Raw genomic sequence first — 21,835 nt, 5'->3', positions numbered from 1 at the left:
GTTTGCTGAATTTGGGTGAAGTTGCATGGGCCGGAGGCTGTTGTGAGGTGGATGGCTGTTGGGTGGGTGTGTGCCTGCGTTTATGTAGTTTGGGAGGAGGGCTCACAGACACACTGAGAGAGGACACAGGGGATGTGTGAATGGTAGTGGGGGTGGTGAGTGCACATGAGCGGTGTGTGGTGATGGGCGTGCTGGTGATGGAGGTAGTGGCTGAGGATGTAGTGCATGCAGGTGTGAGTGGAAACGAGACAGGGAGGGAGGAGGAGGACGTGGATTAGGGGGACACAGTGGAGGCAGTGGATGTTGGTGTGTCTGCATGGGGATGGTGCTTGTGTGAGTGCCGGTGGGATATGTGGTGCTTGCGTTTGCCATGTCCACTCTTGTGTGTTGCTGAGTGTGCATGCTGGCCAGATGGTGTGCTTGGGATGGGCTGAAGTACAGGGGATTGGGTCTGGGTGGAGGAAGTTGGAGGGGGGAGGCTGTACACAGGGACAATGGCTGCCATCAGTGCTGAGGCCAGAGCCTGAAATGCTCTCTGTTGGGCCGCCTGGCCAGAATGAATGCCCTCCAGGTATGCATTTGTTTGCTGTAAATGCCTCTCAACACCCTGGATGGCATTCAAAATGGTAGATTGCCCAACAGTGAGGGATCTCAGGAGGTCAATAGCCTCCTCACTGAGGGCAGCAGGGCTGACTGGGGCAGGGGCTGAGGTGCCTGGGGTGAAGGAGATGCCCACCCTCCTGGGTGAGCGGGCACGGGAAACTCGATGAGGGGCTGCTGGGAGGGCGGTGCTTGTAGGGGGGTGGTGGCTGTACCTGTTGATGTGGTGGGCACAGAGGTGCCCGCCACCGCAAGGGAGCTCCCATCAGAGGAGGAGTCAATGTCGTTGGTGTCTGCTCCTGTCCCCGTCCTGGAGCTCCCCTCGCCCTCCATCCCATTGGTGCGTTCTGACTCCATTACTGCACCCTCCCGGGCCATGTGGGATGCAGCTCCCTCCTGCTCCGGTGCCACTGCTCCTCCACCAGATGATGCTAATGCACGCAAGGACAGGGTGACAAAACAAAAGGGGGCGGAAGACAGAGGAGACACATGGTCAATGCCTGCAACACCACTACTGTTGGCGGACACAACACACAGGGAGCAGCCCTATGCACTAAGCCATGCACTAACAGTGCAGGGGAAAAGCACATGCCCAAGGGGGACGTGACCCATTTCATGCAAAGCTGGAATACATGGGAGCCTGACTAGATGTAGAGGGCACATACCACCTTTGGGGTTGGAGTGGGAATGAGCCTGCAAATCAATGGATCTACCTCTACGCGTCTGTCCTGGCCTAGGGGAACCCACAGCCCACCTCCCCCACCCAGACACATCGTCAAGCGCGCAGTCATATGAATGAGAGTGTACTCACCCCCTTGTGGCTGCTGTGATGCCCTCAAGCGCCCATCCAACTCAGGATATGCCACCGCCAGGATCCGGGACATCAGGGGGGTCATGGTGCGACGGGCACCCGTTCCACGTTGGGAGGCCATCCCCAGCTGGGCCTCCACCGTCTTATTGCTCTAGCGGCGCAGGTCATCCCATCTTTTCCGGCAGTGGGTGCTCCGTCTATGGTAGACCCCCAGGGTCTGCACTCCCTTGGCGATGGCACGCCAAATACCTTGTTTTGGTGGGCGCTGATCTAGAGGAAAAGTGAAGTTATAATGGATGTTACTCTCCCATACAGATCTTCTCACACATTGCCCACAAACCTCCCACCCTGGCCCAGCCTTACATACACACACCATCCTCACATGCTGGCCTGTCCCCCTGTCTCTTCCATCCACGACACTCCATACAATCATGTGCCATCCACCATGCACACAGTTGACTCACCTGTTTGTCTGGAGGACTGTACAGTTGCATGTACTGGGGGAGGACCCCATCCACCAGTTTCTCCAACTCCTTTGCATTGAACGCAGGGGTCCTTTCCCCAGACACTGTAGCCATTGTCGCTTCCAGACACAGGTCACAGCAGCACTTGCAGTGTAGGTCCTCTCCTGCAGAAGGTCAGGTATCAATTGAGGGAACTGATAGAAAATGGCGGTGACGTCTGCGGCAGTGCGTACCGTCATCGCCAGCGTACATCGTCATTGGCTCCTGGAACCCACAGTGCCCAATGATAACCAATGCTTAATAGCGCTGCGGTCTTCAACCACCTACCGGGACGGTGTACAACGCCAGCGCAGTTACCTCATTTTCCTTTGGCCCACCTTACAGGTCAGGCAGCCGCCATTTCAGGGGGCCACATGGCAGGCCAAATAACTGCATCACACCTATTTAGGCCAGGAATACGGACAGACAAAGGCACATAGAGAAATTTTAACGTTTGTGCTAAACAGCTTTGTGAAACCGAAGTGTTGTATGACCCTCTGCTCACCGTTCTCCTCCATAGGGCACGTCCGCTGGGGCAGGTGATGAGATGGCAGCATCCTCCAGTGTATAGACCCCTGGTGGACCTGTCGACAATGAAAGACAGACACATAATTATCACTTACAGACATGATCTTGCAACAATCCAGGAACTGTGTGCCCAGTTGGAGCCTGACCTGATGTCATCTATCCGCCATCCCACAGGAATACCCGCTCTAGTGCAGGTCCTGTCTGTACTCCATTTCCTGGCCGGTGGGTCTTTTCAAACAACAGTGGCCATGGCATCAGGGATGTCCCAGCCAATATTCTCTAACGTTTTGTCCAGAGTGTTATCTGCCCTGCTGAAACACACGCGCAGCTACATCGTTTTCGCTCAGGTGGAGGATTTGCCCACAGTGAAAGGTGACTTTTATGCCCTGGGACATATTCCCAACATCGTTGGTGCCATTGATGGCACACATGTGGCATTTGTCCCCCCCCCACTGGAATGAACAGGTGTACAGTAACCGGAAAAGCTACCATTCTATGAATTTGCAGATGGTGTGTTTGGCAGACCAGTACATCTCCCATGTGAATGCCAAGTATCCTGGCTCAGTTCATGATGCTTACATTTTGAGGAATAGTAGCATCCCTTATGTGATGGGGCAACTCCAGAGGCACCGTGTGTGGCTAATAGGCGAGCCTAAAGGCCCCACACAGTTTCATTTGCTGTCTGGGTATGGGAGATTCCCTAATGTTTGGAGGATGTCTAACAGTTGATATTTGCAGGTGACTCTGGTTACCTCAACCTGTCATGGCTACTGACCCCAGTGAGGAATCCCAGGTCAAGGGCAGAGGAACGCTACAATGAGGCACATGGGTGAACTAGGAGCATAATAGAGTGCACCTTCGGCCTCCTGAAGGCCAGATTCCGGTGCCTCGTTCTGACAGGTGGATCCCTATACTACTCACCGAAGAAGGTGTGCCAGATCATTGTGTCCTGCTGTATGTTGCACAACCTGGCTTTGCAACGCCAGGTGCCTTTTCTGCAGGAGGATGGGCCTGATGCTGATCTTGTGGCAGCTGTGGAGCCTGTGGACAGTGAAGAAGAGGAGGCAGAAGAAGAAGATGTAGACAACCGAAACAACATCATCATGCAATACTTCCAGTGAGACACAGGTAAGAAGATGGAACTGCTTCCCACATCTCACACTATTGTGGACCTTGGCTTTCCATTTCACAGATCTGGGTCACAATTTGTGCCCTCTGCTATGTTTGCTCCTGGCCTACAGCTGTGTAACATTGCTATGTGAACAAGTACATTGACAGTGCTATATTTCAGAGATTTTGCAATTACACATTTGTGAAAGCACAGACTGACTCCAGATTTTGGGGTGATTCAAGGATGTTTATTTCTGTTCTAATAAGTGGAGGGGGGGTGAAATGGGCTGGGGTGATGGTGGAGGAATGTCCATGGCAGAGACCAGTCTCTTGGTCTCACAGGTGCATTGTCCAATGGGGCATAGGAAGGGGAGCAATGGCAGTTTAAGGTGGACAGGGTGACAAAGTGGGACAAAAGGGTGACATTCAGGAGGGTCTTATTTCCTGGCGGGGGTCTTGGCAATGTTCTCTTTCTTGTTCCTGGATCTCAGGGACCGTTTGCGGGGTGGTTCTCTTTTTCCAGGAAGTGGGGTGCTGGTGGCCTGTTGGTCCTGTGGCAGTGCCTCCTGTCCACTAGCGCCGGCAGAGGTGGAGGGCTGTTCATCGTCCAGGCTATTATCAGGGGCCCGTTTGTGTCCCACTGTGTCCCTCATGGTGTTGACAAGGTCTGCCAGCACCCCTGCAATGGTGACCAGGGTGTTGTTAATGGACTTCAAGTCCTCCCTGATCCCAAGGGTGTTCCTCCTGCAGCCGCTGGGTCTCCTGAAACTTGGCAAGTACCGTGCCCATGGCCTCTTGGGAATGGTGGTATGCTCCCATGATGTTGGAGAGTGCCTCATGGAGTATCGGTTCCCTGGGCCTGTCCTCCCCCTGTCGCAAAGCAGTCCCCCCAGCTTCACTGTTATCCTGTGCCTCTGTCCCCTGAACCGTGTGCCCACTGCCACTGACCCCAGGTCCCTGATTTTCTTGGGTTGGCGGGTTTGCCTGGGTTCCCTGTAGTGGTGGACACACTGCTGATTGACATGTCCTGGGGACAGAGGGATGGGCCTGCTGGGTGGGTGCTGTGCTGGTGTTTCCTGAGGGGGGAGGGTCTGTGGTGGTTTGGGACTGTGGCAGGGGAACCGACTGTCCAGAGGTCCCTGATGGCCGGGCTGGTCATCTTGATCCAGGCGTGCAGAGCTGCTGTCATCACTGTGGGCCTCTTCTGTGGGGGGACTGGATATGTCTGGCACCTCCTGTCTGGTGACGTTGGGTATGAGTCCTGTTGGGGTGTAAATGTATAGTTTTAGTATCTGTGTGTGCCATCTTGTGCATTGGGTGAGGTACCCTCTACTCCTGTGTTTGCATCATTGTGTTTGCCATTTTGTGGTAGTTGGTTTGGGGTCTGTGTGGGTATCTGTACTGGACATGCTTTGGTGACAGTGGTCCATGCATAGGTGTTGCATGCAGGGCCTTGGCATTGAGATGTGTTGGTTGTGATAGTGGGACATATGTGAGATGATGGAGTGATGGGAGTGAGGGCAAGGGTGGGGGTATGTGATGGCATGCAGGTGGAGTGTGGGGGATACGGTAGTAAAGATATGACTTACCAGAGTCCAGTCCTCCTGCTACTCCTGCAAGGCCCTCATGATGCAGTATTGCCAAGACTTGCTCCTCCCATGTTGTTAGTTGTGGGGGAGGAGGTGCGGGTCCAGCGCCAGTCTTCTGGACAGCAATCTGGTGTCTTGAAACCCCGGAATGCACCTTCCCCGGTAGGTCGTTCCACCTCTTCCTGATGTCATCCCATGTTCTTGGACTGTCCCACTGCGTTGACCCTGTCGACGATTCTCCGCCATAGCTCCATCTTCCTCACAATGGAGGTGTGCTGCACCTGTGATCCGAAAAGCTGTGGCTCTACCCGGATGATTTCCTTCACCATGACCCTGAGCTCCTCCTCAGAAAACCTGGGGTTTCTTTGAGGTGCCATGATGTGGTGAGGGTGATGTGTGAGGTGCTGTCTGTTATGATGTGTGGGGGGATGTGTTGGTGTGTGTTTGAGGTGCATGGATGTTGTATGGGTGATGATGTTCTGTGTCTGTGGATGCTGACAATGAAAATGTTAATTGTAAGGGTTTGTGGGTAATGTGGGTGTGTGTTTTATAGTGTTGTGGGTGTGTGGGTGTGGTGTGTGTATGCGTATCAGGTGTGTGTATTTTGAATTGTCCAATGTAGTTGTGTTTTGTAAGTGTGTGTGTATTTTGAGCACGGCGGTGTGTACCGCCAATGGATTCCCACGGTTGAAAGACCACTGCGTTGATTCATGGGTCGTGATAGTGTGAGCGTATTCTTGTTGGCATGACGGTGAAGGTTTTGGTATCGCCAGTTTATCACTCACCTTTGGTGTGGCGGACTTGTGTGGGTGTCTGTATTGTGGCGGATTCCGAGATGTGGGTTGTAATACCTGTAGCGGAATTCCGCCACCGCAAAGGTATGTTGGCGGTCTTCAGCACAGCGGAAAGCAGGATTTACCGCCAGGGTTGTAATGAGGGCATTTGTCTTGAATGCTGAAACTTTGAGTCCGTATGTACCAATCAGGAAGCTTTTTATCACAGTTGATGCCAGCCTTAAAGGGATTGGTGTAGTTTTTTCAGTGGGTGGATGATAAAGAAAACACAGTTACTTTTGCCTCAAGAATGCTTAATGAGACAAAGGTGAATTACAGCAACATTGAGCGTGAGGAGTTATCTTGTGTTTGGGTGGTGCAAAAAAGTATGACTTACGTTTGGGACGCTTCTTTTGATGTCTATACTGATCATAAGCTATAAGTCTATCTATTGAGTGGTAACGTGTAGTACAGCATTGACACGATTAGTGTGACTACTTTCCAAACTACAAGAATAGGATATAACTGTAAAGAACATACAGGGAGTCAGGGACTTTTGTGCAGATTGTTTGTCACTCTTGCCTTTACCCCTCTCTGATTCATCTCTCTATGACAATGATAGTGAACGTGTGGTAGCTGTAGTGAATGCTCTTTCCGCCTGCAAAGAAATCATATCTGAGGATGAATGGTTGACATCAACAGCAAACGATAATGGTTTGCTAAAAGTGTCTCACTAGGGTCAGAGTAGATTGACCTTTTGGGAAAAATCTATCACAAGATTTAAGGAATTTTTGCCCATTTTCCTCAGAATTAACATGTGAAAACCAGATTTGCTTAAGGAATGTTTTGTTTGTGCTTCCATTGTCTTTACAAGAACGTATTGTTGATATGGCTCATGAAGGTCATTTGGGAGTTTCTGCTACTTGTACGAAACTGTACCAGATTTACTGATGGCCCAGTATGAAGAGGTATCTGCCATTATTGGGAAGTGTTGCCAGTGTACTTCTTCTGCCAAACATTCGTACTTTGTTAACAAACCACATTTGCCTGTGTTATTACCCACTGATCCTTGGGACAAAGTTGCTTTGAACTTCTTTGGCCCTTTCAGTTTACTGCTGGCTGACAAAAGGTTTTTAATTGCGTTAGTTGATTATATTTGAGGGTGGATTTACTATTCTTTTGTAGAGTCACCTAATCCCAAGAATGTTGTCAAATTCTTAGAAAGGATTTTTCTTACTGAGGGTTCACCTGAGAACAATGTATCTGATAATGGTATGCATTTTTTTTAAAAAGAAATGGGAGATTTGTTTGACCAAGTTTGACATTAAACATTTACAGATTGCCTTTAGAGGCCATCATCTAATGGTTTGGTGCAAAGGGTTAAACATATACTGAAAGAAAGTATACAGACTGCTCTTTCTGCAAATCCTAACTTGGCTAATTTTCTGGAGAAAATGGTTTGGGGATATTTGACTACTGCTCGTTCTACTACAGGTGGTTCACCTTTTAAATTGATCAGGGGAAAAAATGCCAGGTCCAAATTAATACCAATGTGGTTGCAGAGTGCCATTGCTGGAGATAAGAACGATTTTAGAAAAGATGTGGAAGGAGGTCTATGAGCGATAGAGTGATGTGGAAACAGAATGTGCAGTAAAGAACAATGACTGCAAGAACGATGTGAAAAATGTTGAAATCAAGGTTAATGATTGGGTGTTGATCAGGAATCCTTACAGAGTGGTGAAAGGAGAGTCAAAATTGTCATTATCTGTCAAGGTGGTTAGGACAAGCAAAGCTTCTGTGTTACTACAATGCTAAGGATGGTGGAACAGTACAGTTTCTTTTGGTGACACTCAAGCAGAAATTTATTTTGACATTTTTTCTAATGAAAAGGAAATTGATTCTATAATTACAACTGATTTGTTTAGTCATTGTTATGATTCTCAAAAGCTGCAAACAAATGTTTCTGTTCTGGCTAGTAGGTAAGCTGAATGTGGCACTTTCCAAAATTTGTGTTTGAAAGTTAATAGCGGAACTTCTTCCTATGAAAATGCTGTAAGTGATTTGAGCAAGTCAGAACACACAGTTTACATATTGTTAAGCTACTTGAAAAATTGCAGGATTATGATTTATCCAAATCTTTACTTTTGGCAAAATTTGGAGTTTTGTTTATTTGTATAAGGAAGGGCTCATGTAGTAATGAGATTATATTCTTGTTAATCTTGTCAGGATGTGATCTTTTTGTGTGTGTATGTCATCATGTTCTATTGGAATTTATTGTTGGTTTTGGAATTCTGAGGTAGAATGAGTTGCCTGTGGTTACCTAACATGCCTGGATGTTTCTATTGTTGTGGGTCTTTACTTAGGAACAAACAAACTACCTTTTCTTCCATCTCATTTACTGTGGAGCTCTTTGCGTGGAGTTGTTAAGCACATGCTGCACACTGACTGTGCAAAGAAGTGGAAAATTGACACAGAAAGAATGTATGTTGGTCTTTAATTGTGAAGGGCCTTGTAGGTGTGGCTCTTCTTAATGGGGAGCCAGTGGATCTTCTTGAGGTGGGGGGGTGGTGTAGGTCTGTGTGAGGAGATTGAGGATGAGTCTGGCTGATAAATTCTGTATGGTCTACAATCTCTTCAATAGGTGCTTGGTTAGTCCTACGTAGAGTGCATAGGCTTGAGTGATGGTTCGTCTGTTGTTGACTGGGGAGCATTTGAGGATCTTATGGAGCATGCGAAGAGGGAGGAAGCAGGTGGAAGAGACTGTTTTTATCTATTTTTTCATGATGAGCTTGCTGTTCAGGTTGAAGCCAAGGTTGTGAGCGTGGTTTGTCAGAGTGGGTGCTGGCCCTAGTTCGGTAGGCCACCAAAAGTCGTTCCACAGGGAGATGTTGTTCCCGAAGTTCAGCATTTCCGTTTTGTCAGTGTTGAGTTTTAGGTAATTGTTATTCTTCCAGTTTGTGATGCCTGTCATGCACCTGCAAAAGTTGGCCTTTGTAGTAGAGGGGTCATCTGATAGTGAGAGGATGAGCTGTGTGTCATTTGCATTAGACATGTTGTTCATTCCGTGAGTTCTGAGGATGTTGGCCAAGGGGGTCATGTAGATGTTAAACAATGTAGGGATGAGATACCAGGTTTGAAGGCTGCCGCAGATGATGTTCTTGGATTCTGAGGTGAAAGGTGGCAGGCAGAATCTTCGGGAAGGATGCAATCCATTTGAGGGTGTCTACTTGGACTCTGATGTGATGAAGCCTAATGATAAGGGTGTGATGGAATATGGTATTGAATGGTGTTTTGAGGTCGGGGAGGATCAGGGCTGTTGTTTCTCCCCAGTCAAGGAGGGCTCTGATGTTGTCAGTGGCAGTGATCAGGGTGGTTTTTGTACTGTGATTGGTGCAGAATCTGGATTGGGAAGGGTCCAAAAGATTGTTGATCTCTAGGTGTTCTGTGAATTGGCAGTTGATAGCCTTTTTGATGACTTTGGTGGGAAAGGGTGGCAGAGAGTTGGGATGGTAGTTCTTGAGTTTTCTGGGCTTGGTGGAAGGTTTCTTCGAAAGGGGCTTGACTTCTGTATGTTTTAATACTTTGGCTGTTGGTATGGTGAGTTGAAATGACGATCAGCTTGCTGCTGATCACCTTGCTCCTGAGGTTGAAAATGTTGGTGGGGACCGTGGTCCATGAGTGCTCCTGGGTGGATGGAGTTGATGATGGCTGTGGAGTTTTGTGCGGTGAGCTGGTCCTAGGCAGTGGGCACCCACACACACAACAACCACCACCACACCGACCATGCCAACCATGACTGCTTCGGAACAACTCTACTCCCTCCTGCTCAATGCAAAAACCCTGCAACGAGACCACCAATATCTGTGACACCCTCACTTCCCTCACCCCCTACATCGTCTTCCACACTGAGACCTGGCTTAACCCCTCATCCACCCCCAAGAACACCTTAGCAACTCCAGGTGACTGCAAGTTAGCACACTGGGACCACATCAACAAACATGGAGGTGGAATTACCATCATCCACAAAGAAACCATCCATTGCACCACTGCCAAAGATGACACCACCCTGATCATGGAACACCTCAATTTCCAACTCTAAATCAATGGCAAAATCACCATCAGAGGCACACTTACATACAGACCTCCAGTACCACGCCCCAGTTTCTGCGACATCATCCCTGAAGTCATTAACCCACTCGCCATCAACTCCAAATTCTACATCTTCCTCGGAGACCCCAATTTTCAACTTGATGACTTAGGGCCTGATTACAACTTTGGAGGAAGGTGTTAATCCATCCCAAATGTGACGGATATACCACCAGCCGTATTACGAGTCCATTATATCCTATGGAACTCGTAATACGGCTGGTGGTATATCCGTCACATTTGGGACGGATTAACACCTCCTCCAAAGTTGTAATCAGGCCCTTAATGATGCCAACACCACCAACCTCCTTGAAAGTATGAACAATATCGGCCTCACACAACTAGTCACTGACCCCACACACTACACAGGGCATACACTTGACCTATCTTCATGGCCAGCGGCAGAGTCAAGTACAGCCATGTCTCAAGCTCACCAGGACAGACAATGCCATCATCCACTTCACCATCGCAGGATCACCTGGCATCACCATCAAGCCTCCGAGCACCTCACATCACAGCTGGAACAAAGTATCAGAGAGCCAGTGGACCGACACCCTCAGCACATCTCACCCTGACACATCAACCAACGTAGAACAGGCTGTCAAGAACTTCTCTACCTGGATTACCAATTGCACTGACAGAGTCACCCCTGTCAAGCCCACCAAACTCATAAAACCCATCAAACAGGCAAGTTGATACACCATGGAACTGAGAACCACAAATCATAACTGCAAGTGGCCAGAAAGGAAATGGGGCACCAGCGAGGAGCCCTCAGACTGAGCCACCTTCAAGATGCCCCTCAACCAATACCACCATTTACTGAAGGAGATGAAGAGGAGTGCCCTGGCTGACTGCATCCAAGCCAGCTCAAAAAATTCTTCATCATCATCAGAGAGTTCTCCAACTCCTCAGTCACCAAAAACATCATCACCACTTCTCAGGAACTCTGTGACACCCTGGCAGACTTCTTCCACAATTAGATCTACGCAATGCACAAAAAACTTCGAACCCCAGTCTGACCTCTGCCGACATCCTCAGCCTCCTTGCTTTCAGGAATGTAAACCCCTTTTCACACTTCTTAGTCTCCAGTCTGATGGGCGTCTGACTGTGGCCACACTCTCAGGAATTGCAGCTAGTTAAGACAGATATATGTTCCCACTATCTCAATAGCAATATCTTTCTAGCACTGTGTGGGTCATTAAAGGGTGGGGATAGTCACCCTTAACTGCTAATAATACCATAGTCACTAAAGAGGTTGAGCCAAGTCTCAGTAAGTTAACCAATGCTCAACCCTTGATAGCTTGACAAACAAGCAGTCAGGCTTAACTGAGGACATAGGTATGTGTGAAACATTTCATATCACTAAAACCATAAATAAGTAAAAGACACAACACAATAGAAATCCAACACCAATTCAATTGATAAAAATAGAGAAAATCAATATCTTTTAAATGACATAAAAAACGACAAAAATCCAATTTAAGGAACAGGTGATATGAACTTTTAAGATTTGATTAAAATAGTGTGCACTCCAGCACGAAAAAAGTATAAAGTCCCAATTGAGGCTAGCTGGTCAAACTTTTAGGCCAACCACAATGGAGCACAGGTTGGATAGGCTGAGGGCTAGGTCCTGGTCAAACATTAACCTTCGGACTTAAGGCCTGATTCAGGGCTTGGCGGGACTCCCATTGTCCCTCCTTGGCAGACTTTACAAGTACTCCATCAAGCTGATGGATTTCTGCCTGCCCCTTTTAGATGTCTACCAACTAAACCTCGTTCTGCGTTGACAGTGTGTTTCCTGTAGCATAAGCGGTGCACCGCCAGCGATGTGACAAACTCCTCTGCTAGCTAACATTACTCTGTCACCATCAGGGTGGTGGGATTGTGCAGAGCATATTTTGATTTCACAGTTGTGCAGGAGTAGTGCTAGCAGTGGATTCCCAATGCAGGGATTCTGTTGCGGGAAGCATTCAACATTCTACTATGCATGTGGCTTTTGGTTGGATGCAAGCATCACATACATGATGTGTTTTGGCTAATTATTTTCACCTGCATGTCACGCTTTAAAACACACTCCATTTCAGACCATGATCGTTTGCCATTTCACTGCAGCAGACCATTTTCCATCAGGAAGTTTGACAGAGAAATCAGGTTTTTTGCTTCCTCTGTTTCTTGTTATTTTGTCTTACTTTTATTTTCCTTAACTTGTGGGACCCCAAATTCATTTAATTTAATTTCCTTTAAATGGCAGGGAGGAGAAATCCATGTTTCACAGAGAGAGAATGGTTAGTCATGGTGGATGAAACTATTAGACTAGAGCCACAATTGTTTGGAGCACATGTACAAAATACAACTATAGCACAGAAAAGGCAAATGTGGTCTGGAATAATTGACAGAGTGAATGCTGTAACAAAAAGCCTTTGTACACAGTAGGAAATTAGGAAGAGATTGGAACGAACTGTGGGGGAGAATGCATTCTTTGGCCTCCAAGTGTCATCTGGAGGCCCAGTTGACTGGAGGTGGTTCTCCCAGCCTCCCCTAACAACTATATCTCTGGGAGGAGAAGTTCTTACATATTCTATAACCTGAAAGCTTGACATGAGTTCCTGGTGGAGTGGAGGCCGGTAATTATACTTTTGAATGTGTCACTAAACCTAAATTATGTTTTTGCTTTTAACTTAACTGTTGATAACGTGTTATCCACCTTTCTCATACATATAAATGTAATGTTTGAATATAAAGTTTGCTTTGTTTGTTCACATGAATGTATTCTGTTTAATGTAAGATTAGAGGTTTCAATCTCCATCACTTTTTCTAATATGGCATGGTGCAAGTAAGTGTGTATTCACCCCTGAAATATTTTCTTATATGTGTTCCATATTGGAAATGTCAGTTAATTTCTACTGCACATTTTTACTAGTTGTTCTTTGCCTAGACCAGCACTGCTTTCTTAAACAAGACATTTCTTTCACTATGTGCTTTCTCAAGGCTGCAGTAAAATAGGTTGCCAGCAAATGAGGTAAAACTTTCTCTCTAATGTTCATAGAAACATACACACTCTTACGTGGGGATATTTTCTTGGAACATCAGTCGTTTTACTATAAAAACACTACTTTGACCCATGTACGTTAGAGGGAGATTCCAGACAGATGACCACGACTGTATGCTGATTGCTGATTGCTGAGTGCTTCGCTGCAGCTGCTTATGCAGACTACAGGCCTCTTGCTCAGGTATGAGGGATGATATCTTCCCAGGGGAACCTGAAGGGCAGAATTAAAGCTTAACACGCTGTTCTCTAACATAGTCTAGGTAGGAACTGTTAAAAGAAACTGTAGTGACAACATGGTAGCGTTATTTTTATGTTTCACTCTCTTTGTCACAATTTTAATTCTGTCATGCTTCATCGTCCTAGTCATTGCATGACATGCTTTATTATCTAAGATGCAGTTACTTCAACAAAACCTTATGAAAGTTATTCTGCCTCTGATTATCCTTGTATATGTGAGACTAATGTAATTGAGAGAAACGGATGAGATCTGAGTGACCACAATTTCCCTGAGGAGTCAATTGTGTCATGCGCTCGGTTGCCCAATCATCCCTGCTCTTGGGTAGAGATGAGGCACTGCTAGTTAGCTGGAACAAAACCCGGATTAGGCCAACAGGTGTCACCTGTAGTGGGTTCAGACTCAGTCCCCCGCAGTGCAAGTGATTCTGCCGCCCAAATCCAGTAGCCTCATTAGGATAATGAGAGCCTGCGCTACAGATTGAAATGACTACAACTACCATATGCCTTATTGTTTGCTTTTCAAATAATATTGTAATGTTATTTTGATCCATCTTTCTCATCTTACATATTTTCACATAGGTTAAAGTGTAATGTATTTATCAATCTCTATATTATGCTATGTTGGTAAATGCTTTTTATCCTACAAAGTTGTTTAATTCCCATATCATTACCCTGCTTGGCCTTTGAATGGCTTTCTCACATTTCTACTCTCTATTGTGTTGTGCTGAAGGTTTGGTATATTTTATGTATACTTCATATTTTTTTGACATTTCAGAACATCACTTTACTTGCTTTTATTGAGAGGTTTTGTGTGTATTTAAACTGTTATGTAACTTACTAACAATCAACGGAAACCTATAATAATATTAATTGTAGTTCACCTTTTAGGTTTGTAGGAGGCTGGCCTGGCTTATAGTGGGTACCAGAGGTACTTACACCTTGTTCCAGGTCCAGCTATCCCTTATTAGTGTAGAAGAGGTGTTTCTAGCAGCTTAGGTTGATAGAAGGTAGCTATGGCAAAGTAGCTTAGGCTGAACTAGGAGACATGTAAAGCTCCTACTATACCACTGGTGTCATATGCACAATATCATAAGAAAACACAATACACAGAAGTACTAAAAATAAAGGCACTTTATTTTTATGACAATATGCCAAAAGTATCTCAGTGAGTACCCTAAGTATGAGGATAAGAAATATACACAAGATATATGTACACCAATCAAAATTATGCAGATAATAGCAAAAGGAAGTAATGCAAGCAATGTAAAGTTACAGTAGATTGCAATAGGAGCACATAGGTATAGGGGCAACACAAACCATATACTCCAAAAGTGGAATGCGAACCACGAATGGACCCCAAACCTATGTGAGCTTGTAGAGGGTCGCTGGGACTGTAAGAAAACAGTGAGGGTTAGAAAAATAGCCCACCCCAAGACCCTGAAAGGTACGTATAAAGTGCACCTACTACCCCTAAAGAGCACAGAAGTCGTGATAGGGGGATTCTGCAGGAAGAACAAACACCAGCAATGCAACGACAGTGGATTTCCAGACCAGAGTACCTGTAAGACAAGGGGACCAAGTCCAAGAGTCGCAACAGTGTCGAGAGTGGGCAGGAGCCCAAGAAATGCCAGCTGAGGGTGCAAGGAAGCTGCCACCTGTTGGAAGAAGCTTAGTGTTCTGCAAGAACAAAGAGGACTAGGAACTTCGCCTTTGGAGGATGGATGTCCCACGTCGTGAAAAAGCTTGCAGAGGTGCTCCCATGCAGAAAGACCACAAACAAGCCTTGCTAGCTGCAAGGGTCATGGTTAGGGATTTTGGATGCTGCTGTGGCCCAGGAGGGACCAGGATGTCGCCACTTGGATGAGGAGACAGAGGGGGTGCCCAGCAAGTCAAGGAGCCCTCACAGAAGCAAGCAGCACCCGCAGAAGTACTGGAACAGGCACTTAGAAGAAAAGTGAACCGGACTCCACCCGAAGTAACAAAAGGGAGTCCCACGACGCCGAAGGACAACTCAGAAGGTTGTGCACTGCAGGTTAGAGTGTAGGGGACCCAGGCTTGGCTGTGCACAAAGGAAATCCTGGAAGAGTGCACAGGAGCCGGAGCAGCTGCAAATCACGCAGTACCCAGCAATGCAGTCTAGCGTGGGAAGGCAAGGACTTACCTCCACCAAACTTGGACTGAAGAGTCAATGGACTCTGGGAGTCACTTGGACAGAGTTGCTGAGTTCCAGGGACCACGCTCGTCATGCTGAGAGGAGACCCAGAGGACCAGTGATACAGTCTTTTGTTGCCTGCAGTTGCAGGGGGAAGATTCCGTCGACCCACTGGAGATTTCTTCAGAGCTCCTGGTGCAGAGAGGAGGCAGGCTACCCCCAGAGCATGCACCACCTGGAAACGGTTGAGAAAGCCGGCAGGATGAAGCGATACAAGGTTGCTAGTAGTCGTCTTGCTACTTTGTTGCAATTTTTCAGGCGTCCTGAGCAGTCAGCTGTCAAACCTTTGGCAGAAGGTGAAGAGGGAGATGCAGAGGAACTCTGGTGAGCTCTTGCATTCGTTATCTGGTGAGATCCTCAAAGCAAAGACCCTAAATAGGCAGAAAAGGAGGTTTGGGTACCTAGGAAGGAGGATTGGCTACCAAGAGAGGTAAGAACCTATCAGAAGGAGCCTCTGACGTCACCTGCTGGCACTGGCCACTCAGAGCAGTCCAGTGTGCCACAAACACCTCTGTTTCCAGGATAGCAGAGGTCTGGGACACACTGGAGGAGCTCTGGGCACCTCCCCTGGGAGGTGCAAGTCAGGGGAGTGGTCACTCCCCTTTCTTTTGTCCAGTTTCGTGCCAGAGCAGGACTGGGGGATCCCTGAACCGGTGTAGACTGGCTTATGCAGAGATGGGCACCATCTGTGCCCATCAAAGCATTTCCAGAGGCTGGGGGAGGCTACTCCTCCCCAGCCCTCACACCTTTTTCCAAAGGGAGAGGGTGTTACACTCTCTCTCAGAGGAAGTCCTTTGTTCTGCCTTCCTGGGCCAGGGCTGCCTGGACCCCAGGAGGGCAGAAACCTGTCTGAGGGGTTGGCAGCAGCAGCAGCTGCAGTGGAGACCCCGGAAAGCCAATTTGGCAGTACCCGGGTTCTGTGCTAGAGACCCGAAGGATCATGGAATTGTCCCCCCAATGCCAGAATGGCTTTGGGGTGACAATTCCATGATATTAGACATGTTACATGGCCATGTTCGGAGTTACCATTGTGACGCTGTACATAGGTAGTGACCTATGTACAGTGCGGGCGTGTAATGGTGTCCCCGCACTCACAAAGTCCGGGGAATTTGCCCTGGACGATTGTAATTGTATTGTAATCGTATTTATATAGCGCTTACTACCCCTGACGAGGCGTCGAAGCGCTTTTCGATGAGTAGCACGCTACTCCGGAACCCAACAAGAATTAGTGATGGATTAGTATCGTTAAATAATGAGTACAGTTTTAGTATTATTATGAGTTAATTTGAGCCACGGATATGAGAGTTTGTTAGTTAGACTGGAGTAATGGAGGGGTGGAGGAGGAAATAAATCCAGAGGTGTTAATTGGGAGTATATCTTTCATTTACTCAACCCAAAGGCTTGGGATGAGTAAAGGGGGGTGTAGGGGGAAGAGAATGTGGAAGGGTTAGGGAGAGCATAGTAGCAGGGTGAGATGAATGCAGGAGAATTTAGTAGGGTTGAGTGGGAAGTCACAGAGGTAGAGTGAGGTTTGGTGAGTTAGATGTGGAGGGAAGAGCTTAGGCAGAGATATTTAGGAGATGAAAGTGGTAGAAGGGATTTGGGATGAGTCAGAGTGAGAATGGAGGATAGTTTGATAGAGACATGACATAAGAGTGATGAGTAGATAAGTGTGATAAGATGAGAGCAGGAATTCATAGATATCTAGTATAACAACCCAAAAAAACAGGAGCCATGCAATGATCCACGAACATGCCAAGCACAGAAACAACATATACACATACACATACATATATACATACATATACACATACACATATATATATATATATACATATATATATATATACACACACACACACACACACACACACACACATATGCACATACAATACATAATTAGAATCATGGGTAAAAAAATACTTAGTCAGACAGGTTTAACCACTTCGCTGCCAGGCCTTTTCCCCCTCCTGTGCCAGGCCTTTTTTTGCCTATTTGGGGCAGTTCGCGCTTAGGCCCTCATAACTTTTTGTCCACATAAGCTAACCAAGCCAAATTTGCGTCCTTGTTTTCCAACATCCTAGCGATTCTAAAGGTACCCAGACTTTGTGGGTTCCCCTGAAGGAGGGCAAGAAATTGGCCAAAATACAGTGAAAATTTCGTTTTTTTCAAAAAAATTGGAAAAAGGGGCTGCAGAAGAAGGCTTGTGGTTTTTCCCCTGAAAATGGCATCAACAAAGGGTTTGCGGTGCTAAACTCAGCAGCTTCCCAACTTTCAGGAACAGGCAGACTTGAATCCGAAAACCCAATTTTTCAACACAATTTTGGCATTTTACTGGGGCATACCCCATTTGTGCAATTTTTTGTGCTTTCAGCCTCCTTCCAGTCAGTGACCGGAATGGTCATGAAACCAATGCTGGATCCCAGAAACCTAAACATTTCTGAAAAGTAGACAAAATTCTGAATTCAGCAAGGGGTCATTTGTGTAGATCCTACAAGGGTTTCCTACAGAAAATAACAGCTGAAAAAGAAAAATATTGAAATTGAGGTGAAAAAAACATCAATTTTTCTCTACTTTTTACTCTGTAACTTTTCCCTGCAATGTCAGATTATCGAAAGCAATATACCGTTACGTCTGCTGGACTCCTCTGGTTGCGGGGATATATAGGGTTTGTAGGTTCATCAAGAACCCGAGGAACCCAGAGCCAATAAATGAGCTGCACCCTGCAGTGCGTTTTCATTCTATACCGGGTATACAGTAATTCATTTGCTGAAATATAAGGAGTAAAAAATAGCTATCAAGAAAACCTTTGCATTTCCAAAAAGGGCACAAGATAAGGTGTTGAGGAGCAGTGGTTATTTGCACATCTCTGAATTCCGGGGTGACCATAGTAGCACGTGAATTACATGGAATTTCTCAAATAGATGTCTTTTTTACACACACCCCTATATTTGGAAGGAATAAATGTAGAGAAAGACAAGGGGCAATAACACTTGTTTTGCTATTCTATGTTCCCCCAAGTCTCCCGATAAAAATGATACCTCACTTGTTTGGGTAGGCCTAGCGCCCGCGACAGGATATGCCCCAAAACACAACGTGGACACATCACAGAAAACAGAGCTGTTTTTAGCAAAGTGACTACCTGTAGATTTTGGCCTCTAGCTCAGCCGGCACCTAGGGAAACCTACCAAACCTGTGCATTTCTGACAACTAGAGACCTAGGGGAATCCAAGGAGGGGTGACTTGTGTGGCTCGGACCAGGTTCTGTTACCCAGAATCCTTTGCAAACCTCAAAATTTGGCTAAAAAAACACATGTTCCTCACATTTCTGTGGCAGAAAGTTCTGGAATCTGAGAGGAGCGACAAATTTCCTTCCACCCAGCATTCCCCCACGTCTCCCGATAAAAATGATACCTCACTTGTGTGGGTAGGCCTAGCGCCCGCGACAGGATATGCCCCAAAACACAACCTGGACACATCACAGAAAACAGAGCTGTTTTTAGCATAGTGACTACCTGTAGATTTTGGCCTCTAGCTCAGCCGCCACCTAGGGAAACCTACCAAACCTGTGCATTTCTGAAAACTAGAGACCTAGGGGAATCCAAGGAGGGGTGACTTGTGTGGCTCGGACCAGGTTCGGTTACCCAGAATCCTTTGCAAACCTCAAAATTTGGCTAAAAAAACACATGTTCCTCACATTTCTGTGGCAGAAAGTTCTGGAATCTGAGAGGAGCCACAAATTTCCTTCCACCTAGCGTTCCCCCACGTATCCCGATAAAAATTATACCTCACTTGTGTGGGTAGGCCTAGCGCCCGCGACAGGATATGCCCCAAAACACAACGTGGACATATCACAGAAAACAGAGCTGTTTTTAGCAAAGTGACTACCTGTAGATTTTGGCCTCTAGCTCAGCCGCCACCTAGGGAAACCTACCAAACCTGTGCATTTCTGAAAACTAGAGACCTAGGGGGATCCAAGGAGGGGTGACTTGCGGGGCTCGGACCAGGTTCTGTTACCCAGAATCCTTTGCAAACCTCAAAATTTGGCTAAAAAAACACATGTCCCTCACATTTCTGTGGCAGAAAGTTCTGGAATCTGAGAGGAGCCACAAATTTCCTTCCACCCAGCGTTCCCCCACGTCTCCCGATAAAAATGATACCTCACTTGTGTGGGTAGGCCTAGCGCCCGCGACAGGATATGCCCCAAAACACAACGTGGACATATCACAGAAAACAGAGCTGTTTTTAGCAAAGTGACTACCTGTAGATTTTGGCCTCTAGCTCAGCCGCCACCTAGGGAAACCTACCAAACCTATGCATTTCTGAAAACTAGAGACCTAGGGGAATCCAAGGAGGGGTGACTTGTGTGGCTCGGACGAGGTTCTGTTACCCAGAATCCTTTGCAAACCTCAAAATTTGGCTAAAAAAACACATGTTCCTCACATTTCTGTGGCAGAAAGTTCTGGAATCTGAGAGGAGCTACAAATTTCCTTCCACCCAGTGTTCCCCCAAGTCTCCCGATAAAAATGATACCTCACTTGCGTGGGTAGGCCTAGCGCCGGCGACAGGAAACACCCCAAAGCGCAACGTGGACACATCCTAAATTTTGGAAAAAAACAGAGGTGTTTTTGCGAAGTGCCTACCTGTAGATTTTGGCCTCTAGCTCAGCCGGCACCTAGGGAAACCTACCAAACCTGTGCATTTCTGAAAACTAGAGACCTAGGGGAATCCAAGGAGGGGTGACTTGCGGGGCTCGGACCAGGTTCTGTTACCCAGAATCCTTTGCAAACCTCAAAATTTGGCTAAAAAAACACATGTTCCTCACATTTCTGTGGCAGAAAGTTCTGGAATCTGAGAGGAGCTACAAATTTCCTTCCACCCAGCGTTCCCCCACGTCTCCCGATAAAAATGATACCTCACTTGTGTGGGTAGGCCTAGCGCCCGCGACAGGATATGCCCCAAAACACAACGTGGACATATCACAGAAAACAGAGCTGTTTTTAGCAAAGTGACTACCTGTAGATTTTGGCCTCTAGCTCAGCCGCCACCTAGGGAAACCTACAAAACCTATGCATTTCTGAAAACTAGAGACCTAGGGGAATCCAAGGAGGGGTGACTTGTGTGGCTCGGACGAGGTTCTGTTACCCAGAATCCTTTGCAAACCTCAAAATTTGGCTAAAAAAACACATGTTCCTCACATTTCTGTGGCAGAAAGTTCTGGAATCTGAGAGGAGCTACAAATTTCCTTCCACCCAGCGTTCCCCCAAGTCTCCCGATAAAAATGATACCTCACTTGCGTGGGTAGGCCTAGCGCCGGCGACAGGAAACACCCCAAAGCGCAACGTGGACACATCCTCAATTTTGGGAAAAAACAGAGGTGTTTTTTGCGAAGTGCCTACCTGTAGATTTTGGCCTCTAGCTCAGCCGGCACCTAGGGAAACCTACCAAACCTGTGCATTTCTGAAAACTAGAGACCTAGGGGAATCCAAGGAGGGGTGACTTGCGGGGCTCGGACCAGGTTCTGTTACCCAGAATCCTTTGCAAACCTCAAAATATGGCTAAAAAAACACATGTTCCTCACATTTCTGTGGCAGAAAGTTCTGGAATCTGAGAGGAGCTACAAATTTCCTTCCACCCAGCGTTCCCCCACGTCTCCCGATAAAAATGATACCTCACTTGTGTGGGTAGGCCTAGCGCCCGCGACAGGATATGCCCCAAAACACAACGTGGACATATCACAGAAAACAGAGCTGTTTTTAGCAAAGTGACTACCTGTAGATTTTGGCCTCTAGCTCAGCCGCCACCTAGGGAAACCTACCAAACCTGTGCATTTCTGAAAACTAGAGACCTAGGGGGATCCAAGGAGGGGTGACTTGCGGGGCTCGGACCAGGTTCTGTTACCCAGAATCCTTTGCAAACCTCAAAATTTGGCTAAAAAAACACATGTTCCTCACATTTCTGTGGCAGAAAGTTCTGGAATCTGAGAGGAGCTACAAATTTCCTTCCACCCAGCGTTCCCCCAAGTCTCCCGATAAAAATGATACCTCACTTGCGTGGGTAGGCCTAGCGCCGGCGACAGGAAACACCCCAAAGCGCAACGTGGACACATCCTCAATTTTGGGAAAAAACAGAGGTGTTTTTTGCGAAGTGCCTACCTGTAGATTTTGGCCTCTAGCTCAGCCGGCACCTAGGGAAACCTACCAAACCTGTGCATTTCTGAAAACTAGAGACCTAGGGGAATCCAAGGAGGGGTGACTTGCGGGGCTCGGACCAGGTT

The sequence above is a fragment of the Pleurodeles waltl genome, chromosome 3_1 (assembly GCF_031143425.1).
Source record: "Pleurodeles waltl isolate 20211129_DDA chromosome 3_1, aPleWal1.hap1.20221129, whole genome shotgun sequence".
NCBI classification, from domain to species: domain Eukaryota; kingdom Metazoa; phylum Chordata; class Amphibia; order Caudata; family Salamandridae; genus Pleurodeles; species Pleurodeles waltl.
This window is presented reverse-complemented; position numbering follows the sequence as displayed.